The following is a 13,457-nucleotide window of genomic DNA, read 5'->3' on the forward strand; positions in this document are numbered from 1 at the left end:
TTGTCCCGAGGTTGGGATAGATTTTAGTACTAGTTCTATTACTTGCTAATTGGCATGCTTAAATGCCACCAATATAATCTGATAGATTTCGGACTAGATCTGGTTTGTATAAATTATCTTTTTCGCAAATCGTGGCTGCCGAGTTGTGCTATTTTGTTCGCAGTCAGACCAGGTTTAAGAAGATTTTAATGATGACGGTTGTACCTGTCGCCTGGCAAAGTACTGTGTGGGTCAATGCAAAAGTTAAAAAACAAAGATCGCGGAGGACATGGCCGATCCGGGCTCGGCTTGATGGCAGCACACCACAGAGTACTGGGAGAATAAAACTGCTACTACGCATATTGAGGATTGGCTTTGCAGCGTGTTCGGCACGGATCTGTTTGTCTGTTTGCTTCGGTCTGCTACAGTCGTCGCTGCTGGCGTTCAGGTTGTATTTTTCTAAATTATTCGTTTAGCATTACTAGTACAATGCCCGTGCGTTGCCACGGTCCTTTAATTTTTTTTCATGTTGGTGTATAAAACTTGATGATATTTTTGCGCCTTTCAATGACATCGCATGGGGACCCTTGTCGATGTTTTTAAACGTCGACATAATCCATCTTTATCTCTCTTATCCCCAACAATAATAAATATATATGTAGAAATATACCTTTTGTGTTATCATGTGCAAAATATATACAAAAAATAACAATTATTTGTATGCACCTCTTCTGATTGTGTAAAACTCGACGAGGTCTCAGTCCAATCCATCAAAGCATCATCCGAAGCCATCAGTTTTAAACTCTGACCCAAAAAAGTAAAGATATATTCATCGGTTAGCTATTATTCACTATATAAAAAATGTGTGACATTTCTTTCAAAGCAAACAGTGACTTTTCCCTTAAAAAAGCAATCAACAACTCCTTTTCTTCTTATCTAAAAAAGGCAATTCACTCTCTCAGCCCACAACACATTGCTCACACTCATATCTCATTCCCCCAACCTCTACACCCTGCGCTGTCGCCATCTCTCCCCACCATGGAAAATCATATCCAAATAAATGCCAGCTCTATCAAAAAAATGAAAAAAAAATCTAAAGATACTTTAACATTGTTATCTATCTTGGTATTGCTGCTCATCTCACTTGAAAAGAATATTTACAAATGATAATACTTTTGCTCATATCTCTTCTAAGCAACCTGATGAACATTGTAGTCAATGATACGTCCTTGGTGCTCAAATGGTGAAGCTTCTACTTCACTCCTTGCTTTCTTTAAGAATTGGCACATATTACAATCAAGGACTCCTAATCTCTTGGGCATATATCACATCAAACGATAGGGCATTCTACACAATTGTTTCCTTTCCACTGAACCTGAAGTTATTAGCCCTACACAATGGAGTTATTCATGTTGATCTTAACCTTGATGGTATACCTGGTGGATCTACCATTGAATATATCAGACTGCATATGAGGATATATGTGCCTGAATGTGATAGGGACCTGCATCCTTGATCCCAGGCTTATTAATCTTGGTAGACTCGATGAGGTCAATGTTGGCAATACTGCCATCACAAATCCTTTAGGCTCTTTAAATTCCGTGGGTGGCGTAGCTACCGAGATCAATGCAGTTAATTATGTCTCTCCCAAGTTGGCTATCAACTTCTCATTTTGTTCTAGGATTCTTCTTTTTTGTGGGCCATTTATGGCATGCAGGAAGAGCCCGAGCTGCTGCAGCAGGTTTTGAAAAGGGAATCGATCGTGATTTGGAACATGTTCTTTACATGAACCCTCTTAACTAAGATTTTCTTATTTATACTTGTTTTACTTTTTTTCTGTTCTGGCTCGGTTATTCCATCTTATCTTAAAATTATTATTCAGAAATGATTTGTTAGGATTTGTGATAATTTTCACTATGTAAAAAAAGTAAGTGACATTCTCTCATAGCAAACAGTCTATTTTCCCTTAAAAAAAGCAAATGACCTATTTTTTCTTCTTATCTTAAAAAAAGCAATTCACTCGCTCACCGCATGACACAACGCTCACACTCACATTGCATCCCCACCAACCCTGCTTCTCACTGCCAACTTTCCTCGATGCCATGGCGTTCAGCCTCATCTTACTCTCACCGCGGTTTCCCCTCCCTCCCATGATGTCCCTGGCCCCCTCCTCTCCCTTGGACTTCCCAGGCCAATTCCACTACGTCATAACCGAGGGAAACCACCACCACGACACAACCTGCTGCTCAATGTAGCACTGCACCTTCTCCGGGTACGGCAGCCACAACCAGGTCACGAGCTTATGTGTTGACAATGATAAATGAGATGGTAATACAAAAGGCAATGTCCTCGCTCGCTGGTGTTGATGAAGCGAAATGAGATGATGTATAGACTGCCCTAATAGTATAAATTAGCATGCTGAATAAAGAAATACACCTAACCGACGTGGTAGTACTAACTATGAATGAAAGCTTTTCAGCCTACAGACTTTCCTACTCGAGAAAATCCATTATAATGGACTAACATACTAAGGACACGGAGAAAGAATTACTTCTAGGCATACTGATAGGACTTGTGCCAATGCATTGCTATGGGCATTATTGAGGAAATCATTAACTGGTAGCTGCTCGGTTGGTTGACGAGTAGGGAATTAATAGGCTAATCGGCAAGTTTATCGGCCATTTAATCAATTACTCGGGCGATTACTCAGTTAACCGGCTACTCGGTGACTCTATGAGTAGGGACTAATCGGCAAGTTAACTAGTTAATCGGATGAATTCTTGAACAGGGGCTATGGGGACCAAAAGTTGCTCCGTTAATTAACTACCGCTGAAATAAGTGAATCTACACACTGAAACGCGTCAGCAAACACTCATTTCAACGACAGTGAACACCCAATATTGTAATTTAGCATACATATTTTTCAAGGGCACTTTTGACATTCATATTTTGCAGGTCCATACATGCAACCCAAACTCATCTACGCATGCATGGGACCCGAATAACGGGCGTCAAAACAACAAGAATTGCAACCATGTTTACATCATAATTTACTAATTTAGAAATCTAGAAAATGTTAGTTTTCTAAGATTATCTTCAGCAAAAGTCAACTAAGAGATCACAGCATGGACGTCGCGCCACACAGTGCCCACACCCGGAAACCCTAATTCCATTGGTCCGAGAGATCAACGGGAACCCCGGGAAACCTCTTGACCCTCTCTCCCCAACTTGCTTTTTAAAATGAAATACCCTACATTTCTTGCCAATATGAATGCTGCAAGCTCAGCGTTAGATAGAGTTGGGGTAGCACCAATTGAGGAGAAGCTTGTCCAACATCGTTTGAGATGGTTTGGGCATATTCAGCGCAGGCCTCCAGAAGCTCCAGTGCATAGCGGACGGCTAAAGCGTGCGGAGAATGTCAAGAGAGGGCGGGGTCGACCGATTTTGACATGGGAGGAGTCCGTTAAGAGAGACCTGAAGGATTGGAGTATCGACAAAGAGCTAGCTATGGACAGGGGTGCGTGGAAGCTTGCTATCCATGTGCCAGAGCCATGAGTTGGTTGCAAGATCTTATGGGTTTCACCTTTAGCCTACCCCAACTTGTTTGGGACTAAAGGCTTTGTTGTTGTTGTTGTATGAATGCTGCAAGCTCAGCATTCTATTTCACAAAATGTGCGGGATAGAACTGTTAGACCGCAACAATGCAAGTATGCAAGATTGATGGATGGATGGAATATTACGATGGAACCTATATTACCCTATTGCACAAAACAGTAACAAGAAGCTAGAACCAGGTGAGAAAAAAAGAATATAACACTCATAATAATTACAATCAGAACTAAGCTAGTTCAAATCTGTCTTACAAACAAATACTCCCTCCGTTCATAAATACAAGTCTTTCTAAAGATTTTAATATGAACTACATACAAATGTATATATATACGTAGTTTAGAGTGTTGATTCACTCAATTTGCTCCGTATGTAGTCCATGTTGAAAATCTCTAAAAAGACTTATATTTAGGAAGGGAGAGAGGACAATGCAATGCCATAGGGTATCTCTATCTGTCATGACAAATACAACTACATATAGGAAGGATCAGACCAGGTCCCATTCTCTTAGTATAATGGAGTAACAATGTAGCAGTAGTAGTAAATCTGTATATACACAAGAAACGGAAATCCATCCTAGCCAAAAATAAGAAAAGAGATACTAATTTGATTCATTATGATGCATGCTAAGTAATGGAAATTGTGTTGTTGCATATGGGGTTGTATGAAGATCTCCAGTATTGTGAGTAAGGAACTGGTCATCGTAGTTTCCATGGAGCGGCATGCCTGCCCTTCCTCAATGTCATTGTTGTCCTCCTTCTCCACCATGATACCCGTGGCCTTCTTGTCCTCGTCCCCTCATCCCTTGTCATATGCAGGCTAAAGGTTATGATGAACGATGAACATGGCATGGAATACAATGATGGGGGTGTTCATTGGCGAAGCCAGGTTTTTCTAAATGGGTGTACAAAGTTCACAATTTTACAAGTTTCCTAGCTATTTTCCAATGTATACATATTTGATCTATTTAGTTCATGCCTTCTTACCTAGATTAACGGGTGTACAGATGTACATCCATCCCCTTGTGGTTCTGCCCATGGGAGCGTTGACGGCGAGCGCAAAGAGGAAGTTGACGATGGCGAGTAGGCCATGGGGTTTCAGTTAACACTTTGCATGCCTTGCAATTTCAGGTGACAAATGATTACTCACTTCAACAATAACATAGGCACCAAATAAAGTATCATTTGAAAAGATATTATCTTGCAATCATGTTCTACATAGCAGGACACCATCATGAGATTATTGTGGCCAATAACCTATAAAACAATGCTTGCTCGTCAAAAGGCAGAAGTGATCTCAATAAATATCCTTGGATCCCTACATACCTTGCACTCACAAGATTTAGAAGAGTAATGAATAGAGCAGTAATCTCTGATCTCATTGTTATTACGGACCACTTAAGAAAGCACAAGGTGTCTGCAACAATAGAACAACATAAGTATCTCCTTCTGCGCATTTCATTTGTTAGTACGGACCACTTAAGAAAGCCTGAGATCAAATACATGTCCAAGGAACAAGACATTAGAATAGAAAAGATGGGCACTATGGTGTGCGTCAAGGAGACAACCACCTTTGCCGAACTCAGCTTCCTGTTTGTGCGTCTCGAGCCTTCAGGGGCAATGTTCTTTTTCCTTCCTCCCTTAGTTCCATAGCAGGTGGGTTGGTGTTGGATTGATGTGCCTTGGCCTTCTTCTGGAAAAGCACATTGGCTTAGCTTCAGCTTCACATGTAGTTAACTGAAGAAAAAAAGATAACATGTTATATACATGTGCATACTTTAGCCAATCAAAGTAATTTTTTGAAAGTTTTCTTGAGCTATTGAATTTATAAGTCAGGCATATATTACAACACTAAAAGCCTCTTCTGTTGCTCCATCAATAATAGCAAGGAAAGCAAGCAAGTGAACAAAATACAGTGATGTGGGTGTAGATCGTCAGGATTTCATCATTGCATACCATATTTGTCTGGATACTACAAATGCAAGCACCGGTATACCCTCTAAAACTGGCTATCCCAGTCCATTGGGTGGCTATCCACTAAACTAAACACATCCTCCATGTCTCTCCGCAACACTTTATTAGGTTCTAAAAATCCCCACCCTATTATCACTGCGTGTAGATCTTATTTCTAAAATTTCAAAATTAATTTTCTAGACACCGCTTGGCAACACATAATTCATGCCAGTGCAATGGGCACTCCATCCACATTCTAGGCGACACTGCTTCACCACACCCATAGGCTCCATCTTAGCTCCGACAGTTGACATACGAAAAATAAGCTTAGTTGTGTTTGATGATCATGAAATGGAAAGGCATTCTTCATTCTTTGTTTTGTCTTCGCCATGCTCCTCAGACATCCTCCTATTTTATCTCCTCCTCTCCGTTGTTGTGTGCCATCACAAGCCTCCTACAGAAAAGAGATATGTACGTAGAGAGAGAAAGCCATGTTAACATAATCACACAAATTATATTCTTCTCTCCCTGCCATTTTCTTCATTGAACCCTCGCTCAGCTTCCGACTCCGTCCCATTCCATTTATATGGCAGCTAACACCACCATAGCTTCCAGAAAACACACATATTGTTCTTACTCTACTCACGAATGAACACGAGGAATATTTGCAAGTGCTGGAACAATAGCTTCGCAATCTTCTCTTACCATCTTAAATGACCAAGCCAATTACATGCCAACATGAGAAGATAAATAAAATGGAAATATGCAAGCTCGCTACCCATTGCACAAACTCGCATGATAGATTAAGCAAGCAAATGTCTAACCATACCCGCAGAAAAAGGCAGGAAACAACACGTTGTAGGCAAAAATTAGTAATGAGCAGAGGAAATTAGTAACGAGCAAATAAATCTGAGAGGAAACCTCTGAACTAATTGTCTATAGTGTTCAATGGCAATGAAAATGACACCTTCATGTTCAAGAAAATCAATCCACGTCAATCCTGAAAATCGTCGTTCCTTCAAACGGGGCCAAGAATGTGATCCTGGTCTTGCCTCCCTATCGTCAGAGCAAACAAAAATCAACCTTATTTTGTATCCAGTCTTGGTATATAAAGGCACCACCGCTTCAAGACCGCCACTGTTCCATGACTCAAAAAATAACATTAGATGTAAAGCATTGCAGTTTAAATAGGATGCATGATGCGATCCATTAAGCACCAAAGCAAATAGTCCTAGATCACGTGCATTCATTATTTGACGCCAAGTAGAGGGTCATTTGCTGATGTAAACTGAGAAATAAATTAAATGATGTGTTGATTTTTCGCAGCAAAGCACATATGAAAAAACTATGCGACATACTGATTGAAACACCAGACATCTGTATTTCATCAAATTGCACACACCTGATACCGGCTCTAGAAGGAAAGGGTGATGGAGAGCATGTGTTTCACCTAGGCACACCCTCGAACACTGCCTTGTCAAGCTTTGTTGGTAAAGATCAATTTGGCAGCCTTGAGAACCAGTGATTCAACACATAAAAAAGAGGTACGATGGGAAGGGCACTTACAGAGTAGAAGATGTAAATCCAATAGGTTCCCTGCACCTGCAATGAACCAAATAAAGTTACACAATGCTCCAAAACCTGAGGGCAGTGAAAATTAGAAGCATCGGGATAGGGATGCATTGAAGATTATGGATGAACCAAATGGCCTCTGAATCTGTGGCAAACCACTTCACACCCTTCGCCCCAGCAAAGAGCCAAGTCTGAAGGTCCTCCAGATTCTGTTATGCTATCACATCATGCATTAGCCCATGAAATTTGCAGCTCTGTGGCTGAAAGTACAACCAAGTTCGTATAAAGAATGATTCTAACAAACATTGTGAAAGTAATACCCACTCGTGGATCCTTATCCTTATGTAGGAATACGCAGCTTGGACTTTTTGTAGACACAGTGCATAGTATTTTCAATTCTTCTGACTTTGATTTCCCTCAATTTTTCTACCTGTAAAAATTAAGAATAAGGGATAACGATCTCGCAACAACAGTGTACAAAATCAGCTTTGGTACGTATATGTGCAAAATCAGATGCCATAGCGATATTTGTGCGAAGAAAGAAGGGGACGATTGGAGCAGGATCCTACCGACGTCCAGATCAATGGACAATGGCACCACCACAGCGTTCGTTCGAGGAAGTTCTCCAGCAACACGACGCACACCCTGTCCCACCCGCCGCGCTTCAGCCTCTTACGTCCGCGGCGGCATACCGTGGCGGCGATCCCATACAGTAGAGACTTCCGTACGTTGGAGGCAGCGAGATCGCACGAGATCCAGCTGTGAGTTCGGCGGCGGCGGCTGTGAGATCGCACGAAATCCGACCGTGAGTTCGGCAGCGGCGGTGGCGGCTGTGAGATCGCACGAGATCCGGCTGCGTCAGTTGGAACTTGGATCGCAGGACGACAGTGGCGTGGGCCACGCGGGGGCGTCGGTGCGGAGCAGGCGGGGCGCGAGGAAGGAGGAGAGGCGCCGGTGTGCAGCCGCGTCGGGAGCCGGAGCTTGATCTCGACCTCCATGGGGTTGGGGTTGCGGCTAGGGCTGGGGGGCGGGGGCTGGAAGGGGCGGGCGGCGGCGTCTACTCTAGGAGTTCTAGGAATCGGAGGAGCGGACGAAAAAACCTACGAAAAAAAATCAGTGGAAGGTGGGACGAAAAAAAACCGGGCGAGGTGGGACGAAAAAAAACAGGGCAAGGTGGGACGAAAATAAAACCCGGAACGCGACCTACCAACTGAGACATTAGGAGTTTAGATTATACACAGAATATTTTTTTGTTGGCTTGTACTGCATCATTTTGGCAGAGAAATTCTACCGACATTGGTACCTGGCACCAGCCCGGCCAGCCTCTCCCTGTCACCTGGGCAGGCCGACCTTCACCGACATCGCCGTGCCACGACGCCAACGTGCCATCGAGCTAGCCTCAGCACTCAGGCCATATTTACCAAAAAAAATCGCATAAATTAATCATGCACCTTTTTTCATTATTTTTTGGTTTGCACTATTTTTACCTGTGCAGGCAATTAAGTTAGATCGGGCCGCACTATCCCCTCGGCGTGGTGTCCTCGTCGCCCACCTCTATCGATCGAATTGTGTCGTCGCCTTGGAGTACTGCCCTGTGTTGGCAACCCCGCATCGCCGCTTCATCAACCTACTCGGCCAGAGACTCCGGCATCACCCCGCCGACCTGCTTCGTCACATCGGCTAAACTGGGAGCTTCACCTCTCCACAACGGGCATGCTGTGTCACCTCTTCGGAGTGCCGATCTCTTTGCTCGGCCACATCGGGCTTGGGGGCTGAGACCTCCTCCTGCACCAAGCTCGGACCGCGTCATCAACGCCGAGCACATTAACCAGCTAAGTCGCTTTCATGCTTAAAAACTTTCAGTTTTAAATTTTGTTTGGTTCGACCAAGCACTATACCTTTTTAGCAAAAAGTTGTTTGTAAAAAACTTCCTTGTCCAAACTTTGTTTGTGACGCACATATTCAAATACCCCGTTTATTTGGGGCTCCCTTGCTGGAGCTTTTCCTCTTGCATATGATTATACTTGTACGGCTTCGTTCCTTGTTCGTGTATTACGCCACAATATGCACCATATTGACCTAAGTGATTTGCAAGCTGGGTTGCCTTGCTCCTGTGTTTGCCCCTACGTTACCGATTGTTCGGCTAGGGAGTAAAGGGAGCACCTCTGCGATTGTCACGATCGGGTCACCCGAGCCGGACCTCAGACTAGGTGAAGCCGAAAGCTAGCGCTCTTACTGTTTTCAATAACGGTCGGCACACAACTGAACTCATGAGTACAAAAAATATATTGCACAAGTCTCATAATAATAATGAGCAACCGAATAGAGGTATCGGTGGGGGTACTATTTTCTTCAAAGATGCTTCTTACACTTTGTCAGTAATATAGCATAAGTTCCCTGAGCGCGCTTTGTCTGTTCAACCCTGGTTATCAGAAACACTGTTGATATTCTCGACAGGGGCGGTTCATAACACTTTTCGGTCCTTGACCGAAGAGGAAGAAGCCGACGGTCGGTTAAGACGCGTATAAAGTTCGGGTGGACACTGATATGATATAAGTACTTCGGTACATACAATCATTATACATAAAATTGTTTTACCCAAGTCACTCGGGGGCTCTTAAATTTGTGTGAGATGTTTTATAATAAGTGTTCTTCTTCTTAGTCGTTGCAAAGTCTTTTTTCTATCACTCCTTTTTTCGACACGAGTATGCGGTCAATAGCCGGGGAGCCTAACTTCTCTCTCCAAGTGGCTAAAGTTTGCTAAACTGGCCTAACGAGAAGTACTCCACCTTCGGGATAGGAGGTTGAAGCCGTAGGCTGACCCACTTGAAGTTTTGAGATAGGATGTGTCATGTTAAAGCACGACAGAAGCACAATTTTTTTTTCTAAGAACAATTTTCTGATTGGCACCGAACAATTGATCTAGTTCGGACGTCGAGTTTCTTCTGACGTTTTTTTTTTGGTTTTCCAATCCTATGGCACTTTTTAACTATTTGTGTGTTTTCCGCATGAGTCTCACAGTGCAACACCGGACACCTTTAGAGATTCGGCAAAAATTCTCGGATATTGCTATATATGCATCAGTTTCGAATTGTGTCTTCGGTCAATAGTTGGGTTGCCCGGCTCCTGCGCCTACCTCCTATGTTCTGCTTTGTTCGGCTAGGTGTGCAAAAGGAGAACCACTGCGATTGTGCTTCCATCTCGCATGGTTAAGCACCTCAGTGGAGAAAGCCGAAAACTGACTATCACAATAAGCGTAAACTGGTCAGTGATCCGATGACTGTGTTAAATAACGGGTCGTTCATAACATTGGCCGAAGTGTTTACGGCTTGACCTCGGCTATCGCCGAACACTAACTAGGGGCTCGCAGCTAGCTTCCCCAATTTAATACCATAGAGTTCGGGAACTTTCGCCGAACTAAATCCTCAATATTTTCCTCCCACATTGATCGGAGGAGAATTTTCATGATCATGATAAGCATGACGACCCAAAGAAAGGAACCGATAGCGGGACTATTTTCTTTGGAAGATGTTTCTTACGTTAAAACTTAATATAACATATCTCTCTACGTACCTTTGTTTATAAAACCATATGACCGGATTGCTTTGTTTGCCGTAAAACTTTGCCCTTTTCAAGGCTTTATAAAGTAGGACACACACTCCTCGGCTATTGGCCAAGGAGGTGGACGCCGATGGTCGGTCCACAAAGTTTTGTACAATGCGGATCCGAGCATTAATGATGTAAAGTACTTGAATACATAGAGTCATTACACATAATTTGTGATTTTACTATGGATATCGATCCTTAATTCGGCCTCCCGTGCCTGCATTAAGGCTTGTGGGCTACTAGGCTTTGGGATTATTATTTACAAATATTAAAGGGGTACATCGATCCCCTGATCTGGTGTTGCCACCCGACCAATGTCTCGGGGGCTACTGCATTGACAATCCAATGCAGAAAATTTAAAGTGCAATATAGTTTTCGAGGAGATTATTATCCTCAGGTCGGTCGGCCGCACCCAACCTGAGTCTCGAGGACTTTGCACACCGTGTTTCTATTCCTAAGTATGCTGCCGAGCTGGGAATTGATCCTCGGGATAATTTTATGAATCGACCTGAGTCTCAGGGGCTACTAGGGTCAGCGGTTTGATTTTTTCCTTCAGGTGCATCCCGGATATTAGGCCAACACGCGCCTTGAGGGCTACTGGCTATACATCTCGGCAGAGATTACATTGCACAATTCGGAATTAAATTCATAAAAATCAGCCCATGACTAAGGTGGTGCACCACCTCAGATACAGTCTGGCTTTGGTGCTCGACTACAATAGACACCTCGGAAGTAGTCCGGCATAAAGCTCGGACGCTAGTGGCTGGCTCCATAGAGGGCATTTCCGGCATTAAGCTCGGCTAAACTCCTTCAACTTTTTTGAACCAAGGTGATCTATGACACCTCGGATACAGTCCGACGTTGGAGCTTGGACATAGTCCGGCGTTGGAGCTTGGATACATTCCGGTGTTGGAACTCGGAAGCGGTCCAGCGTTGGTGCTCGGCTGCAAACATACCTCGAATGCAGTCCGGCGTTGGAGCTCGGACGCAAGAGGACACTGCCGCCCGGGAACAACTTCAAACCCGAGGTGTGGCATAAAAATAACAAGGCATTGATAAAGGCCGAAAACTTAAAGGGGCTCCTCGGATACCCGACGTGTAAACTCTTCAGATTCACTTTGGCGATCCTCAAGATCGAAGATGGGAAGATTTGTTGAACCAGTGTTCAAGACCGACGATCGAAGATGAAGAACAGTTCGGAAGAATCGAGGAGCGTCCCCAACTTGAAGACCGGTTCAGGGGCTACTGACGGTGTCCTGGACTAGGGGGTACTCACCATGTCGTCTCCCGATCAGTTAGATTGGGTCGAGGACCCCCATGGCCGCATACTCGTGGGCCAGTTCGGACAACCCATGCCGCATACTAGGAAGACTCCACAAGACATGGCGCCCAAGACAAGGACTCTCCTAAGCCCTAGGCCTCCGGTGTCTTATATAAACCGAGGCCAGGCTAGTCAATAGACGGTCTCATATTCATTACTATCATCTCGTGGTAGACACACGTACTCTGTACTACACCCATATGAATACAATCAAAAGCAGCCTGTAGGGTATTATCTCATCAAGAGAGCCCGAAGCTGGGTAAAACCCCGTGTCCATGTTACCATCGCTCCAAGACGCCTAGCTTAGGACCCCTACTACGAGATACACCGGATATTGAACCGACAGCGCCCCCACCCTTGTGGGCCCCTCGAGCATCCACCAACCTACTTCTTCCTCCTATATATATCTACGTTCCCCAAAACCATCCAGGAGCACCACGAAAACCTAATTCCACCGCCGCAACCTTCTGTATCCGCGAGATCCCATCTTGGAGCCTTCGCCGGCGCTTCACCGGAGGGGGAATCGACCATGGAGGGCCTCTACATCATCTCCAAGGCCTCTCTGATGAGTTGTGAGTAGTTTACCACAGACCTTCGGGTCCATAGTTATTAGCTAGATGGCTTCTTCCCCCTCTTTGATTCTCAATACGAAGTTCTCCTTCCTCTCCTTGGAGATCTATTCGATGTAACTCTTTTTGCGGTGTGTTTGTCGAGATCCGATGAATTGTGGGTTTATGATCAAGTTTATCTATGAGAAATATTTGAATCTCCTATGAATTCTTTTATGTATGATTGGTTATCTTTGTAAGTCTCTTCGAATTATCAGTTTGGTTTGGCCTACTAGATTGATCTTTCTTGCAATGGGAGAAGTGCTTAGCTTTGGGTTCAATCTTGCGGTGTCCTTTCCCAGTGACAGCAGGGGCAGCAAGGCACGTATTGTGTTGTTGCCATCGAGGATAAAAAGATGGGATTTATATCACATTGCTTGAGTTTATCACTCTACATCATGTCATCTTGCTTAATGCATTACTCTGTTCTTATGAACTTAATACTCTAGATGCAGGCAGGAGTCTGTCGATGTGTGGAGTAATAGTAGTAGATGCAGAATTATTTCGATCTACTTGTTGCGGACGTGATGCCTATATACATGATCATGCCTAGATATTCTCATAACTATGCACTTTTCTATCAATTGCTCGACAGTAATTTGTTCACCCATCGTAATAATTATGCTATCTTGAGAGAAGCCACTAGTGAAACCTATGGCCCCTGGGTCTATCCTTTATCATATAAGTTTTCCATCTACTTCTATTTGCATCTTTTATTTTCCAATCCATATCATAAAAATACCAAAAATATTTATCTTATCATATTATCTCTATCAGATCTCACTTTTGCAAGTTACCGTGAAGGGATTG

General features: G+C 43.7%; 2 long non-coding RNA genes across 12 annotated transcripts; both read right to left on the reverse strand.

Moving 5' to 3' along the window:
* Positions 1-1,640: 1,640 nt before the first annotated feature.
* On the reverse strand, positions 1,641-11,922 carry LOC123090740 (uncharacterized). The gene is made up of 3 exons (XR_006442568.1): positions 11,912-11,922; positions 2,050-2,053; positions 1,641-1,798 (listed from the first exon to the last, which is right to left on the reverse strand). It is a non-coding gene; the product is annotated as an uncharacterized lncRNA (long non-coding RNA).
* Positions 3,949-8,153, reverse strand: LOC123090738 (uncharacterized). 11 transcript variants are annotated; one of them, XR_006442567.1, is made up of 10 exons: positions 7,682-8,153; positions 7,437-7,542; positions 7,242-7,321; positions 7,107-7,142; positions 6,943-7,022; positions 6,508-6,677; positions 5,159-5,324; positions 4,914-5,004; positions 4,575-4,705; positions 3,951-4,392 (listed from the first exon to the last, which is right to left on the reverse strand). It is a non-coding gene; the product is annotated as an uncharacterized lncRNA (long non-coding RNA). The 11 variants fall into 11 exon arrangements; XR_006442564.1 differs by having other exon boundaries at positions 3,949-4,392; positions 6,508-7,009; XR_006442563.1 differs by having other exon boundaries at positions 3,950-4,392; positions 6,508-7,022.
* Positions 11,923-13,457: the final 1,535 nt, after the last annotated feature.

The sequence above is a fragment of the Triticum aestivum genome, chromosome 4B (genome assembly GCF_018294505.1).
Source record: "Triticum aestivum cultivar Chinese Spring chromosome 4B, IWGSC CS RefSeq v2.1, whole genome shotgun sequence".
NCBI lineage: Eukaryota > Viridiplantae > Streptophyta > Magnoliopsida > Poales > Poaceae > Triticum > Triticum aestivum.